Source organism: Neoarius graeffei, chromosome 16 (genome assembly GCF_027579695.1).
Source record: "Neoarius graeffei isolate fNeoGra1 chromosome 16, fNeoGra1.pri, whole genome shotgun sequence".
Lineage (NCBI taxonomy): Eukaryota > Metazoa > Chordata > Actinopteri > Siluriformes > Ariidae > Neoarius > Neoarius graeffei.
In genome coordinates, this window is record NC_083584.1 from 9,236,639 (window position 1) to 9,251,824 (window position 15,186).

The window sequence follows — 15,186 nt, forward strand, 5'->3', positions numbered from 1 at the left end:
AAACTCTAGAGACTGTTGTGTGTGAAAACCCCAGGAGATCAGCAGTTTGTGAAATACTCAAACCAGGCCATCTGGCTCAAACCAACACCCATGCCACAGTGAAAGAAAGAAAGTCACACTTTGAGATCACAATTTTCCCATTCTGATGTTTGAACACTATGAACATTAACTGATTTGTATCTGCATGATTTGATGCAGCGTGTTGCTGTCGAGGGATCGGCTGATTAGAGAACTGCAGAAAACAGCGAGGGGGGGGGGGGGGGGGGGGTTTGGTGTTCCCAACAAAGTGGCTGGTGAGTGTATTATTATCTAAATGCAATATATAAGTATATAAAGCTTCGAATTGTTTGAATAGGTGGATTTTACATAGAGATTCAGACCCGTACACTTTTATTTTCAGTACAATGAAAAAACGACAGTGAAGACACTCTTGAACATCCACATAAATCAGTATGAGTTGAATTTTGCCTGTTTATAATGTTAGAACTTGGCTTTCAAGCAGTTGCATGATCAAGTGTGCTTGAAAGTGATGTCAGAACAGTTTTTGCTAATGCTAATTCTAGCTGAATCACCATAGGTTCTGGGGGAGCAGCTCTGTATACATGGCTGGGAAAGGGGGCAGGCTAAAAGAGTAAAAAACATTATTCAACTATCTACTTCAGTGATTCTCAAACTGTGGTACGCAGGCTCCATTCTAGTGGTATGCCAAAAAAATCACTTAATTAAATATAAATAAAATAAAAAAGGGGCGGCACGGTGGTGTAGTGGTTAGCGCTGTCGCCTCACAGCAAGAAGGTCCGGGTTTGAGCCCCATGGCCGGCGAAGGGCCTTTCTGTGTGGAGTTTGCATGTTCTCCCTGTGTCCGCGTGGGTTTCCTCTGGGTGCTCCGGTTTCCCCCACAGTCCAAAGACATGCAGGTTAGGTTAACTGGTGACTCTAAATTTACCGTAGGTGTGAATGTGAGTGTGAATGGTTGTCTGTGTCTATGTGTCAGCCCTGTGATGACCTGGCGACTTGTCCAGGGTGTACCCTGCCTTTCGCCAGTAGTCAGCTGGGATAGGCTCCAGCTTGCCTGCGACCCTGTAGAACAGGATAAAGCAGCTAGAGATAATGAATGAATGAATGAATGAATGAATGAATGAAATTTAAAAAAACGTGAAATACTATCCATAATATCCGAATGGATGAAAATATCTTATCAACCGATGACAAGAAAATGAAAGGAGATACAAATTAAGTTAATAATTTTAAAAAGTTTGCAAGTGCTTCTGAGCAGCCATTCCGCTGACAGACGGTTATCCGCCATTGGTAGACTAGGCTGTGATGGGAAAAGGTGGAGGTGGCTTTGCTAATTATGACGAGTACGACAAAATTACTGTAGTGGCTTAAATCCGCGAATGGGAGCGTGGATCAGGAGAGAGGGAGAACTGAAGAGGACGTGTGTGAGCCGAGCGCAGATGCTAACAACAGTAGCAAAACCAGCCCCAGAACTGCTAGCAAACGGCAGAAACCAGTAAGGAGGAAGTATGACGAAAAATACATAAAACTGGGATTGATTTGGAGCGGGACAGAGGAGCTGCCCAGGCCGCAGTGTGTTGTATTCGGCGACATTCTGAGCAATGAGTCCATGAAACTATCGCATTTCAAACGGCATCTTACAACCAAACACACAGCACTAAAGGACAAACCAATGGACTTTTTTTACAAAAACGTGATGAACTGAAGCAGTCCAAGTCCACCATTCTGTCCTATGGTACACCCGTAGCCAAAACACAGGAAGCTTCATATCGTGCCAGCCTCCTGATCGCCAGAGCCGGTAAGCCGCACACAATCGGGGAACTGCTGTGTTTACCATTAGCCAAAGAGATGACACGTATCATGTGTGGAGAGAAAGCTGCCAGAGAGTTAAACTTGGTGCCGCTTTCAAATGACACCGTGTCAAGGAGAATAAACGACATGGCTGATGATGTTAAAAAGACACTGATTGAGCGCATTAAGAACAGTAGATATTTTGCCATACAGCTTGATGAGACTACAGATGTTGCTGATTTGGCCAATTTATTGGTTTATGTGAGATATGAATATGACGGTGTGGCGCAGGAGGACTTTATGTTCTGTAAATCACTGGAGACCAGAACTACATCAGAGCAAATATTCCAGTTACTGAACAAGTTCATCCAGGAGCATGGCTTGGACTGGGAAAAGTGTGTGGGTGTATATACTGACGGAGCGAGGACCATGACGGGTCGCAACAGTGGGGTAGCAGCTCGCATCTGAGAGGTGGCACCTGAGATGCGCTGGACATCCATCCATCGTGAGGCGCTGGCAGTGAAGAGGATGCCTGATGACCTGAAGTCCGTGCTGGATTGTGCTGTAAAAACTGTGAACTTCATCAAGGCCAGACCAGACCGATGAATACCCGCTTATTTCATGTGCTCTGCGAGGAAATGGGCAGTGACCATATCCAACTCTTGCTTCATACTGAAGTAAGGTGGCTTTCAAGAGGAAAGGTGCTTTCAAGGCTTTTCGAATTGCACAGAGAGGTCCAGATGTTCTTGCAGGACACAAATTTCCCCCTGTCAGACATTTTTGAGGATACTGTGTGGCTCAGTCAATTGGCATACTTGTCTGACATTTTTTCATGTTTAAATGACCTGAATTTGGGACTACAGGGACTCTCCATCAATGTTTTTGATGTGCAGGACAAAATCAATGCACTGCTGAAAAAGTTGGAGTTATCTGAAATCAAAATCAAGACAGATGATGTTTCAGCTTTCCCTGCTTTGGAGAGTTTTTTGTCTGACAATAACCTGATGCTTGATGATGGAGTCAGGGAGAACATCGCTGCACACCTCACATCACTCAGACAACAGTTCTGCAATTATTTCCCAGGGATGCCTAAATATGAAGCTAGCAGCTGGATGAGAAACCCTTTCAACATCGACACCTCTCACATGGCCTCAATGGACTTAACTGTTGTTGAGCAGGAGAGGTTAATAGAGCTGTCTTGTGACGAAACACTGAAGGCATCTTTCAGAAAGCACACTCTGTTGGACTTTTGGATAAAGCAGTACAGTGAATACCCTGTGCTTTCTGACAAGGCTGTGCGATTTCTCCTTCCTTTTGTGACCACCTATCTGTGTGAGAAAGGCTTCTCTACACTTGTTGTCATAAAAACAAAGTACAGAAGCAGGGTGGATGCTGAGCCAAACCTGAGACTGAAGCTGACCTCCACTGACCCAGATGTTGCAGGACTGTGTTCACAGAGGCATGCACACCCATCACATTAAAGTGCCATTCCACCATTGGATGTATTCTTTGGCATAAAATACAATATATTTTATGACAACATGACTAGACAGAGAAATCTTTTAGCTTCAAAATGATATATCAAGCATAATTTTTTGACAACGACAAGTATATTAATTTTGCGACCAAAGTCACCTACCCTTTTAATTTCCATGCGGTAGTGAAACGTGATGTCATCGGCAGGTTCCCCTTCTTGTGTACCACGTGTCGGTCTATTTTTAGACCAGGAAACCCCCAAAGTGAGAGAGTCATTTCTCCTCGTATATGGGGGCCAAAAAAAATTGTGAAAAATTTTGAGTTAATCTTTCAGTTAGCTAGATTTATTGGTATTAGCTAGATTTATTGGTATTATTTTTATCGCGGGCGGCACGGTGGTGTAGTGGTTAGCGCTGTCGCCTCACAGCAAGAAGGTCCTGGGTTCGAGCCCCGGGGCCGGCGAGGGCCTTTCTGTGTGGAGTTTGCATGTTCTCCCCGTGTCCGCGTGGGTTTCCTCCGGGTGCTCCGGTTTCCCCCACAGTCCAAAGACATGCAGGTTAGGTTAACTGGTGACTCTAAATTGAGCGTAGGTGTGAATGTGAGTGTGAATGGTTGTCTGTGTCTATGTGTCAGCCCTGTGATGACCTGGCGACTTGTCCAGGGTGTACCCCACCTTTCGCCTGTAGTCAGCTGGGATAGGCTCCAGCTTGCCTGCGACCCTGTAGAAGGATAAAGCGGCTAGAGATAATGAGATGAGATGAGATTTTTATCGCGTTCTATCCGCCATTGTTGATAATATGTGCCACGTCACACGTTACGTGGTACACAAGAAGGGGAACCTGCCGATGACATAACGCGCGGAAATTAAAAGGGTAGGTGACTTTGGTCGCAAAATTAATATACTTGTCGTTGTCAAAAAATTATGTTTGATATATCATTTTGAAGCTAAAAGATTTCTCTATCTAGTGATACCATTTATATATGTTGTCAAAATATATTGTATTTTATGCCAAAGAATACATCCAATGGTGGAATGGCACTTTAAGCTCAGTAAGTTGTCAATCAATAGTCAATCAATCAATAGTCTGTGTATATTTAACATTATAAGCTGTTATTCTTAATGCTTTTCCTCACTTTTGTTTTATTCTTAATCTTATTGTTCTTCCTCTGTTTGTGGGTGTGTGTTTCTGTTTCAGAAAGCAGTCACTGGAGTTAAGAAACGGCAAGAACTGCAGCTATGCATAGCCTGTTTTGATTTTTTTCAAGTGCATCAAGTACAGTACTTTTTTTTACTTAACATTTAAGTACAGTACAGTTATTTAACTTAAGTACATTTTCATTTAATCTTTAAGAACTGTCTTTTAATATTTATTTTAGTACAATGTTTATTTCACTTTTATGTGCAATTAATTTTATTTGATTCATTATTTAAGTACAGTGTTTTATTTTCCTATTTTTAAACACAGTGTTACTGTTCAAAGTATTGTGTGTAATGTTACAGTGGCCAACAATATTAAATATACTTGTTAAATAAAACCTCCGCCTTGTTTTTAATGAATACTTAGGCCTACTACGCTACTGTATTTTAATGTTGGTCATTATGGTGGTACTTGGAGAGCCAAGTATTTTCTGAGGTGGTACTTGGTGAAAAAAGTTTGAGAACCACTGATCTACTTAACCTGAAGAGACATAATCTTCCCTAATGGTCCTTTAAGATGTTCTTTGTATTGCAAAATATCTGTGTAATAAGCAGTTGGCACTCGGTTATCGTATAACCTTAACAACAACAACAAAACATTCTTTTTTTCTGATGAGAATTGTGTGGGCATGTCAGATTGCAGAATGGCCCTGTAGTGGTAGTGAAGATTGGGGAAGCAGTTGTTAAGGAAACAGATGTAATATCTCACACTTTCACTTCTGACCAGTGATTAGTGTGACTGGACATTGGGAACAATGGTGATCAGAGATTGGTCATTGGGAACAATAGTGATTATGGATTGTTTTTTGGGAACAGTGGTGATCAGGGAATGTTTTTTGGGAACAATGATGATTAGGGATTGATCATTGGGAATAATGATGATTATGGATTATTTTTGGGAGCAATGGTGTTTAGGGATTGGTCATTGGGAACAATGGTGATTATGGATTGTTTTTTGGGAACAGTGGTGATCAGGGAATGGTTTTTGGGAACAATTGTGATTAGGGATTGATCATTGTGAATAATGATGATTATGGATTATTTTTGGGAACACTGATGATTGGGGATTGTTTTTGGGAACAGTGCTGATTAGGGATTGATCATTGGGAACAATGGTGACTATGGATTGTTTTTTGGGAACGGTGGTGATTAGGGATTGATCATTGGGAACAATGGTGACTATGGATTGTTTTTGGGAGCGGTGGTGATTAGGGATTGATCATTGGGAACAATGGTGATTAGGGATTGATCATTGGGAACAATGGTGATTAGAGATTGTTTTTTTGGGAACAGTGGTGATTAGGGAATGGTTTTTGGGAACAATGGTGATCATGGATTGATCATTGGGAATAATAATGATTATGGATTATTTTTGGGAACAATGGTGATCAGGGAATGTTTTTTGGGAACAGTGATGATCAGGGAATGTTTTTTGGGAACAATGATGATCAACGATTGGTTATTGGGAACAATGATGATCACTTATTGGATGTTGGAAAACAATAGCAATGAATGATTGGACAATGGGAACAATGGTGATCAGGGATTGGATGTTGGGAACAATGGTGATTATGAATTGTTTTTTGGGAACAATGATGATTAGGGATTGATCATTGGGAATAATGATGATTATGGATTATTTTTGGGAGCAATGGTGATTAAGGATTGGATGTTGGGAACAATGGTGATCAGGGATTGGATGTTGGAAAACAATGGCAATGAATGATTGGTCATTGGGAACAATAGTGATCAGTGAGTCATCATATATAGGCTCTCTCAACTTATATACTCAACTTAGCTGTGATGTGAGCTGGAGAGCCGTATCGAGTGCCAGACAGTCGCTAACATCTGCTCCAATAGTCAGTAGATTTGCTACTAGACTCTTTCTAAAAATAAAGTGATGGGGGGGGGAGCTAAAAACTGCCAAATTAAGCCAGAAAAGCTGGTGACACTGCTCACAACTTCCCTTTAATCATGCGCAGCCTGTTGACCTTTTACAAAAGAGAAGTGCTGGCTGTTTATGGACACTGTGCCTCTTTAGTTCCTCCTAATAGGATCAGACATGTTCACACTGGTCCACTCAGACATGACTTTTACTACAGCTGTAAATGAATCATGGCGTGTTGATGGATATCGTTTTCCAAAATCATATCTGTGGGTTTTTAGTTTTTATGACAAGAAACTAGGACATACAGAGGAATCAAATAAACACACACACACACACACACACACACACACACACACACACACACACACAGAGAGTTGTGCCTAACTGGATTTTTCATGCCTCATGTAATTGACACCTCCTCAGAAATAAAACAGAGTAATATACGATTTCTTCAACAAGTTTACACACACTCGCACTTCCCGAGAAATCACAAACAACCGGTTTAGATTACGGCATGAAACATGATGCCAACTCCAGTGCTCGGGGCCTTTTTTTCTCCTCATAACTCGACGAAAAATGTTCCGCCTGTTAGAGGTCGAAGGATTGGAAGGATTCGTGAAGGATTCATTAAAACCTTCTGGCAGTATGAACTGATTGGTCATAATGTGCTGCTGGAAAGTTGGAACTTTCTCCAGTGCTGAAGCTCCTGTAGCTCAGAACGCAAGCTAAATTTTTATTACAGTTTTATTATGTGTGGAATTAAACACGTTGTGCATGCTACGAAAGGAAAATAATCAGTGGCAGTGTGCTGTGGTGAAGCAGAGTTACTGTTGAAGTTGAAGTGTTTAATTCTTCTTTTAAAAAAGAATATTTCCCAACAATACAATTTTTTATTAATTAACAAACACCAGGGCTTACTTTTTAACTGTTTATAGTAACGTTACAGTTGTTGAATGTCTGCGAAACAAATTCCTGTTCCCTCATCAGCCTCTCTTTTCTCATTCTTTTGAAGTTAATTTAAAAAATGCTGTTAATGTTACACGCAATCCTCAGATGTTCCTAAGAAGAGCTAAAGCTCCTTCTTCCTTCTTAAGTGTTTGGCATTAAAAGTTCGATACTATCACAAGCCAGACCACAAACGTTTACTACAGAATCTGTTTTATTTCATAATGAAATGTGGCCAGAAACTGCTTACTTTCACAAAACGAGGTCATTTTTGACTAACACTGAAAACAAACAACATGACAACTTTAAAAGACAGGACTCTGTAAACATTGCTTCAATCCAGTGGAAAGGTTTGTTTTTGTTTTCATGCTGTTAACCAAGAGCCAATTAGATTGCAGCCTTCATGATCCTGAAGCTTGTGGCCAGAAAAGTGTACAAAAAATGTCAGATGCTCCATATGCCGTGTGAGGACCCTGACATTATCCTACAATTGAATATTTAAAAAAGTATTCCACGAAATTGAGTCGTACATGAGCTGATAGCCGATGAGGCGCGTAGCACCGAGTTGTCCATAAGCCATGTATGACGAGATTGAATAGAATAACTCTTTTATTTTATCCACATTCACTGGATTTTGAGAAACAGAGCATTTTCATTTTTATTTTTTGCAAATTTGATAAATAAAAACTTGATACAAAACGTCTGACAAAATAATTTCCACTTAGAATGTAACCAAGCCGGCAAAATGACAGGAGCAATTTGTGAAAAATGCGATGATAATAATAATAATTCTTCAAAAAAAAAGTTCTTCCCATCAAATACTTTCATTATATATTTTGTTGCTTTTTTTGTTTTTTGGGGGGCTTTGTTTTCGAGTAGAGTTTTTATTTCATCCTCAGTTGGTTCAGTAACACGCGCCGCCATTTTGTTTTTCTCTACTCATGGTATATGAGCTGATATCCTAGTAGTAGAGTAGCCAATCAGAGCATGCGATTGCTCATATCCAGTGAATGTGGATAAAATGAATCCTTTTTTCTTTTTCCCCCAAAAACAAAAACAGTATTTCTGTCACGAATGATTAAAAGCACATTTTCTGGAAGATGAGCTCCAGTCCTGACCTGACTGACTGGATGAACGCTACACTGTGAGAATCCCAGTTTCATGCTGTTCTGCCTTTCTGCACTCATAGATAACGCTGCCAAAACATGATAGTAAAGAAGAACTATTTAGGATTCCCTGAAGAGCTGTTTTCAGTTCTAATATTCTGTATCTTTCTTTTATTTTTGTTTTCTCACACACTTTAAAAAAACATATTTCCGTGGACTTATAGCGAATTTATTATTGATTGTAAATTGTTTCAGTAACCTGTGTGAATATCAGGACTTCAAAAAGAACTTTGGTAACACATCTCCTCAGAAATACCTGCTCTTAGTGTATGTACATTCACTGGCCACTTTATTAGGAACACTCATCCGTCATCCATCCATCCATCCATCCACCCACCTGCTGTTTGGTGCAGTTCTGTAATCAGCCGATCCCTCAACAGCAGCACGATGCATCAAATCACGCAGATACAAATCAAGAGCTTCAGTTAATGTTCACGATGTTCAAACATCAGAACGGGAAAATATTGTGATCTCAAAGTGTGACTTTCTTTCACTGTGGCATTGGTGTTGATTTGAGATGGACCAGATGGACTGGTATGAGTATTTCAGAAACTGCTGATCTCCTGGGGTTTACACACACACACACACACACACACACACACACACACACACACACAGTGTCCATACACAGAATGGTGTGAAAAACAAAAAACATCGAGTGAGTGAGTGACAGTTCTGTGGGTGGAGACAAATGTCTTGTTGATAAGAGAGGTCAGAGGAAAATGGCCAGATTGAGCAGTTTGAGCTTTTTTTGCCAGGAAGGATATAATAACTCATATAATCACTCTTTACAACCGTGATGAGCAGAAAAGCATCTCAGCATGCAACAGCAGAAAGAAGAACACATTGGATTCCACTCCTGCAGTCAAGAGCAGGAACCTTAGAATCAAGAACAAGTTCCTGTTAAAGTTTCTGATGAGTGTTTTTACCGCAGGCCCATTGATGAACCCTGACTGTGTTCAGCCCCACTCTGGTTTTTCATTACTTAAAAATGGAGAACGCTGTAGCATGAGATGGATTTGGACTCGAGACTCCAGTCTTCTCTGAGCTGGCTGTTGCTGCCCTACAGGTGCCTTTTCACCTGTTTAACTTCCTCAAGTTCTTCTAAAGAAACGTGCTCCAACAAGCAGCTGTTTATTATATTTTAAAATGATGATATAAACCCACAGCCCTGAAGTTTTCTGGAACAAAAGTAACTTGTGATGAAATATCATACTGAACCACTGTTGGCAGCGTTGCTTCAGTGTTACTCAACACATGCCTTCACAGTAAGAAGTTGCGAGATTCACTTCAGCTTTCAGTATGAAGTCAGGTTGTTGTTTTTTTTATTTATCGGCTCTTCTTCCTCATGAGCAGAACACGAACAGGGTTTTAATTCATCACAGGTTTTCTACAGAGATGAGCTGTTGGAAATGATTTGCATGAACATTATCCACTTCTGATTCATCTCAGTGCTCAACCATAAACGTTATGTAATGGATGAGATATTTAATTTATTTAACATCTTGTTTGATCAAATCTGTCAGTTTACTCTATTTACAGTGAGCCGTTCAGATTATTAACATATTATTCCACTTACAGCACAGTTTACTATCATAAACATACAGTTCAGAACCTATCGAAAGTGACTGATCACAAACCTTTTCCTGTGCAAGGTTATCTTCTTTACTCAACACTAAATGCTTCAATAACACTTTAATTACTTTAAAAAAATCACTTTCTTGCTGTACATTGTACAAACTCTGCTATAACGAACTCCTTGGGTGACGTCCGAATAGTTCGTTGTACCGAAAAGTTTGTAATACAGAAATGGACCCACTTGTCGCACCAAACACTCATGTTATATGTGAAATTTTCAGTACACTAAAATTCCTTATCACGAATTTCTCCTTCCGTGTTTCTATCGCAGTTCACTGACTGAGTTAAAGGATCATGAATGGAGGCAATTGTTTCTTTATCTGTTATGGAAATGACCAAGGTTACCAGTGTATCTTTCGTTGTCATCGTCCACCTATTGACTCGCTCTGTTTTCTAAATCCACCATTCAGTTCATTCATGTGTTGCAAATCACCAATGATGTCATTTATGTCACGCCGCAGGGCTGGGTGGGGTGGGGGTGGGGGGTATAAAAACACCACCTGTGCACTTTACCTAGGTGTTAAGTTTAGTGATATAAGCAGTCATTTCATCATTTTATCGATCCTTTGATTATCATTCTTGATAATTGTTCATGATCGACACCTAAGCAAGGCTCGTTAAGCCTTTATTTTAAGATGTTAACGTGTATTGTTAACTTGACTGCAGACTTGATTACTTAGAGGCTGTCCACACGGCAACGGATTCAGGTGAATCTGATAAAATTGTTTATCTTTTCGGCCTGGCGTCCACATGGCACCGGTGTTTTGGGTGCCCCAAAACGAGAACGGGTTCCAGAGTGGAAAAATCTGGCAACAGCGCCGTTGCGAAGTCGTCTGGATGAGTAGAACGGATTTGTTTATGATGACGTCACAACCACATGACTAGAACAAGCAGCACTCTCGCTGTTTTGTATGAACCACTGCATTGCATTCACTTTTGTATACAGCTTTTCTTTTAAATAAACAAGTAACTGAACCATTTCTTGAATTTCTTTTTTTTATTGGATAAGACTGCTTTTCAAAATGTTCACACACAATAAGAAAATTAAATTATATAAAACTATGCACACTAATAAAACTAATTTGTACACACAGAAGGCACGATTTCCTCGCGTAGTCGCAGCCATCTTCTTCTTGTTGTTGTGTGTTTGTTCCTGAGTGCTTCACGCCAGGTAGAAGAAGGGGTTTATGCGCATGCGTCCTACTTCTTCTATTGTTCTGGTGTCTCCGATGGGACCGTCTTACAGCGCACGTAGAGGTGTGGCATGTGTATTGCATCATTTTCAGCAAGCGTTGCGTTGCCATATGTACCTGATATTTTACTGATCTGTTGCCCATGTGGATGCAATATTTTTTTAAAATAAAATCTCATTGCCATTGTCATGTGGATGTAGCCTTATTGTTTGTCTCTCTGGGAAGAGCAGCGCATGGCTCAGTGTGTGTGTAAGCAGGCAAATGACGGAGGTAATTGCAGGAAGAGTGTTTATTTACAAACAGGCAGGCAAACAGTTCAAAAACATAAGACAAAGAAAGGCAGGCTCGTGAAATGGGCAACGGTCACAGACAGAACGGCAGAGGCAAAAACAAAAGGCAGAGTCCAAATACACAAAACAAAGTCAAAACCAGAAAGGTAATACACAGATAATAAGGCTTGGTAATGTGAGACGCTCGGTACAGCACGTATACTTCACCAAGACTGTGTGTTTTGAGAGTCCTTATAAGTGTGTGCTGTGATTGTGCTCTAATCTGGACCAGGTGCATGGTACTGTAATTAGTCCTAATGGTGCTGTGCACTGTGAGCACCGAAGTGCATGGACATGACACAATGTTGTTTATTTGAAGACTCTGACTCATTGTCACTAAAGGCAGGGGACACAAACTTAGTTCATTATATGCGAAAGTTCATAGTAAAAGAGTTTGTTCTAGTGGGGTTGCAGTGTACATGGAGGTACTACCTGGGGGAAATCTGATTATAATGTTCAAGCTCCTGAAGCTCGTGGCCAGAAAAGTTCCAGATGGTCCGTATCACATGGACACATTGTCATAACTAGAAGTCGACGTGACTGGAAGTATATTTTTTTTTAAACAAAGTTTATAAAGTATATTACACAATGTGGTTTGTTAACAAAGAAGTGGGTCATGTTTCTGCCTCACTAAAATTTTGATTCTGGATATAACTGTGTGTGAGCAGACCATAAACTACATTATTCTATTCCTCTCTCTCTCTCTCTCTCTCTCTCTCTCAACCCTTACCCCAACACAGGATGAAAAGCACATTTTCTGGAAGATGGGCTACAGTCCTGACCTGACCTGAGAACAATCCCAGTTTCATGCTGTACTGCCTTACATTATGAGAAAAGAAGTTTCCAGAAACGTTTCTTCACAGCGATGGAGCAGCACAGTTGTTTTGATTTTCTAAACAACATTTTGGATGATGGACCTATGATCATATTTTTTGCTTTAGGGAACTAAAGAAGTTTGCTTAGTAGTTGTCACGAGATGTCGGGACTTGGGAAGGATTGAAAACATGAGAAACATTAAAACCATGGCTAAAAGTTTAAAATAACAAAGCAAAAGTTTCTTTTTGGTTCTTTTATGGCATCAATCTTAAGAAGCATAGAAAGCAGTGTTTCTTGAAAGCATATACACTACACTAGGTATATTTTTTATTCTAATGAAATGACTGAATAAAATAGCTCATTAGTCAATGGTCAAAATGCATTGAAATACAGTAATGATAATGTCAATAATTTTACACCCCCAATTCCAAAAAAGTTGGAACACTGTGTAAACTGTAAATAAAAATAGAATGTGATCATTTCCAAATCATGGAAACCCTATATTTCATTGAAAATAGTACAAAGATAACATATCAAATGTTGAAACTGAGAAATTTTTTTTATTGTTTTTTGGAAAATATCTACTCATTTTGAATTTGAGGTCAGCAACACATTTCAAAAAAAGTTGGGACAGGGGCGTTTACCACTGCGTTGCATCACCTCTACTTTTAACAACACCCTGTAAACGTTTGGGAACTGAGGAGACCAGTTGCTGTAGTTTTGAAAGAGAAATGTAGTCCCATTCTTGCCTGATATACAATTTCAGCTGCTCAACAGTTTGGGGTCTCCCTTATCATATTTTGCACTTCATAATGCACCAAATGTTTTAAAAGGGAGACAGGTCTGGACTGCAGGCAGGCCAGTTTAGCACCCCGACTCTTTTACTACAGCGACATGCAGTTTTAATATGTCCAGAAACCGGTTTGTTATTGTCTTGCCGAAAGAAGGAAGGTCTTCCCTGAAAAAGATTTTGTCTGGGATGGCAGCATATTGCTCTGAAATGTGTATATATCATTCAGCATTAATGATGCCTTCCCAGAATGTACAAGCTACCCATGTCATGTGCACTAATGCCCCCTCATACCATCACAGATGCTGGCTTTTGAACTGTGCACTGATAACAAGCCGGATAGTCCCTCTCCTCTTTAGCCTGGAGGATGTGGTGTCCATGATTTCTCAAAATAATTTCTACTTTTGATTCGTCAAACCTCGGGACAGTTTTCCACTTCGCCTCAGTCCATCGTAAAAGAGCTCGGGCCCAGAGATGGTGGCGGTGTTTCTGTATATTGTTTATATCTGGTTTTAACTTGCATTTGTGGATGCAGTAATGAAGTGTTTTCACAGATGATGGTTTTCTGAAGTGTTCCTGAGCCCATACAGTGATTTCCACTACAGACATGTGTCTGCTTTTAATGCAGTGTCTCCTGAGGGCCTGAAGATCACAGGCATCCAGTGTCAATTTTCAGCCTTGTCTCTTGCATACAGAGATTTCTCCAGATTCTCTGAATCTTTTAATGATATTATGGACCATAGATGATGTGATCCCAGAATTCTTTACAGTTTTACATTGAGGAACGTTATTCTTAAATTGTTGCACTGTTTGCCCATGCAGTCTTTCACAGAGCAGTGAACCCCTCCCCATCTTTACTTCTGAGAGACTCCGTCCCTCTGGGATGAACTTTTTATATCCAATCATCATCTTACCAACCTGCTGACAATTAGCCTAATTAGTTTTTTTTAACATTACACAACTTGTTCAGTCTTTTGCTGTCCCTGTCCCAACTTTTCTGAAACATGTTACTGACATCAAATTCAAAATGAGCATATATTTTTCAAAAAAACAATCAAATTTCTCAATTTTAACACTTGATATGTTGTCTTTGTACTATTTTCGGTGAAATATAGAGTTTCCATGATTTGCAAATTATCGCATTCTGTTTTTATTTATGTTTTACACAGCGTTCCAACTTTTTGGAATTGGGGTTGTAGTTCTTTGGTGAACTTTTTTCCTTTAAGTGCTCACAAGAACATGGACAGTCCCAGTTTTAATGGTGCAAATGATACGTAAGAGAAAGTATTGGGAAAAAATCTAAATCTTGATCCTTCGAGAAGAAAAGACCTTTGACTTTTGGTAGAGAGTATTTTAAAGATCTAAATAATAATATAAGTAGCAAAATGTCTACGTTAGAAATGTAGCTAAGTCAGAGTCCAAGTATTCAAGTTCAATAACACTGATGTGAACTAAAAATAGACCAAAGTAAAACTTCATAACTAAACACAATTTCTGAAGTATTTTTCACTGCTGCCCGGTTTCACGACGTCATTAATTGTCGCATCGACATCTACACCTTAGTGTGATTGCAGATATTATAGTAATTATAATAATTATTATTCGCAGCCACAGAGGTGAACGTTTTTGTTTGACAACTCGTCTCTATCTGGCAGTTTTGGTTTTGACTGCGGCGTTTTAATCCAGGTGGCTCGACCTGTTCATGAAGATCTTGATGATCTGGATGAGGTGTGGGTTAAATTAAGGTTGGGCCAGTTTTAGTTTGACTAACTGATTTGAAGAGCAGTGTGGTGTGTGAAAGGAAAACATGGTGTGTGTGTGTTTATTTGAACTTGTGGTTAAAATGCAGAAATTGAAAAACTTCTAGTTTGAATTTCAACACCAGGATCTGTGAGTGAGAGAGAGAGAGAGAGAGAGAGAGAGAGAGAGAGGCAGAAA

The 15,186-nt window shown here is 39.9% G+C and overlaps 1 pseudogene; it reads left to right on the forward strand.

The window, feature by feature from the left end:
• The first annotated feature begins 1,956 nt into the window (after positions 1 to 1,956).
• LOC132901040 (zinc finger BED domain-containing protein 5-like) lies at positions 1,957 to 3,290 on the forward strand (annotated as a pseudogene).
• The last annotated feature ends 11,896 nt before the right edge of the window (positions 3,291 to 15,186 follow it).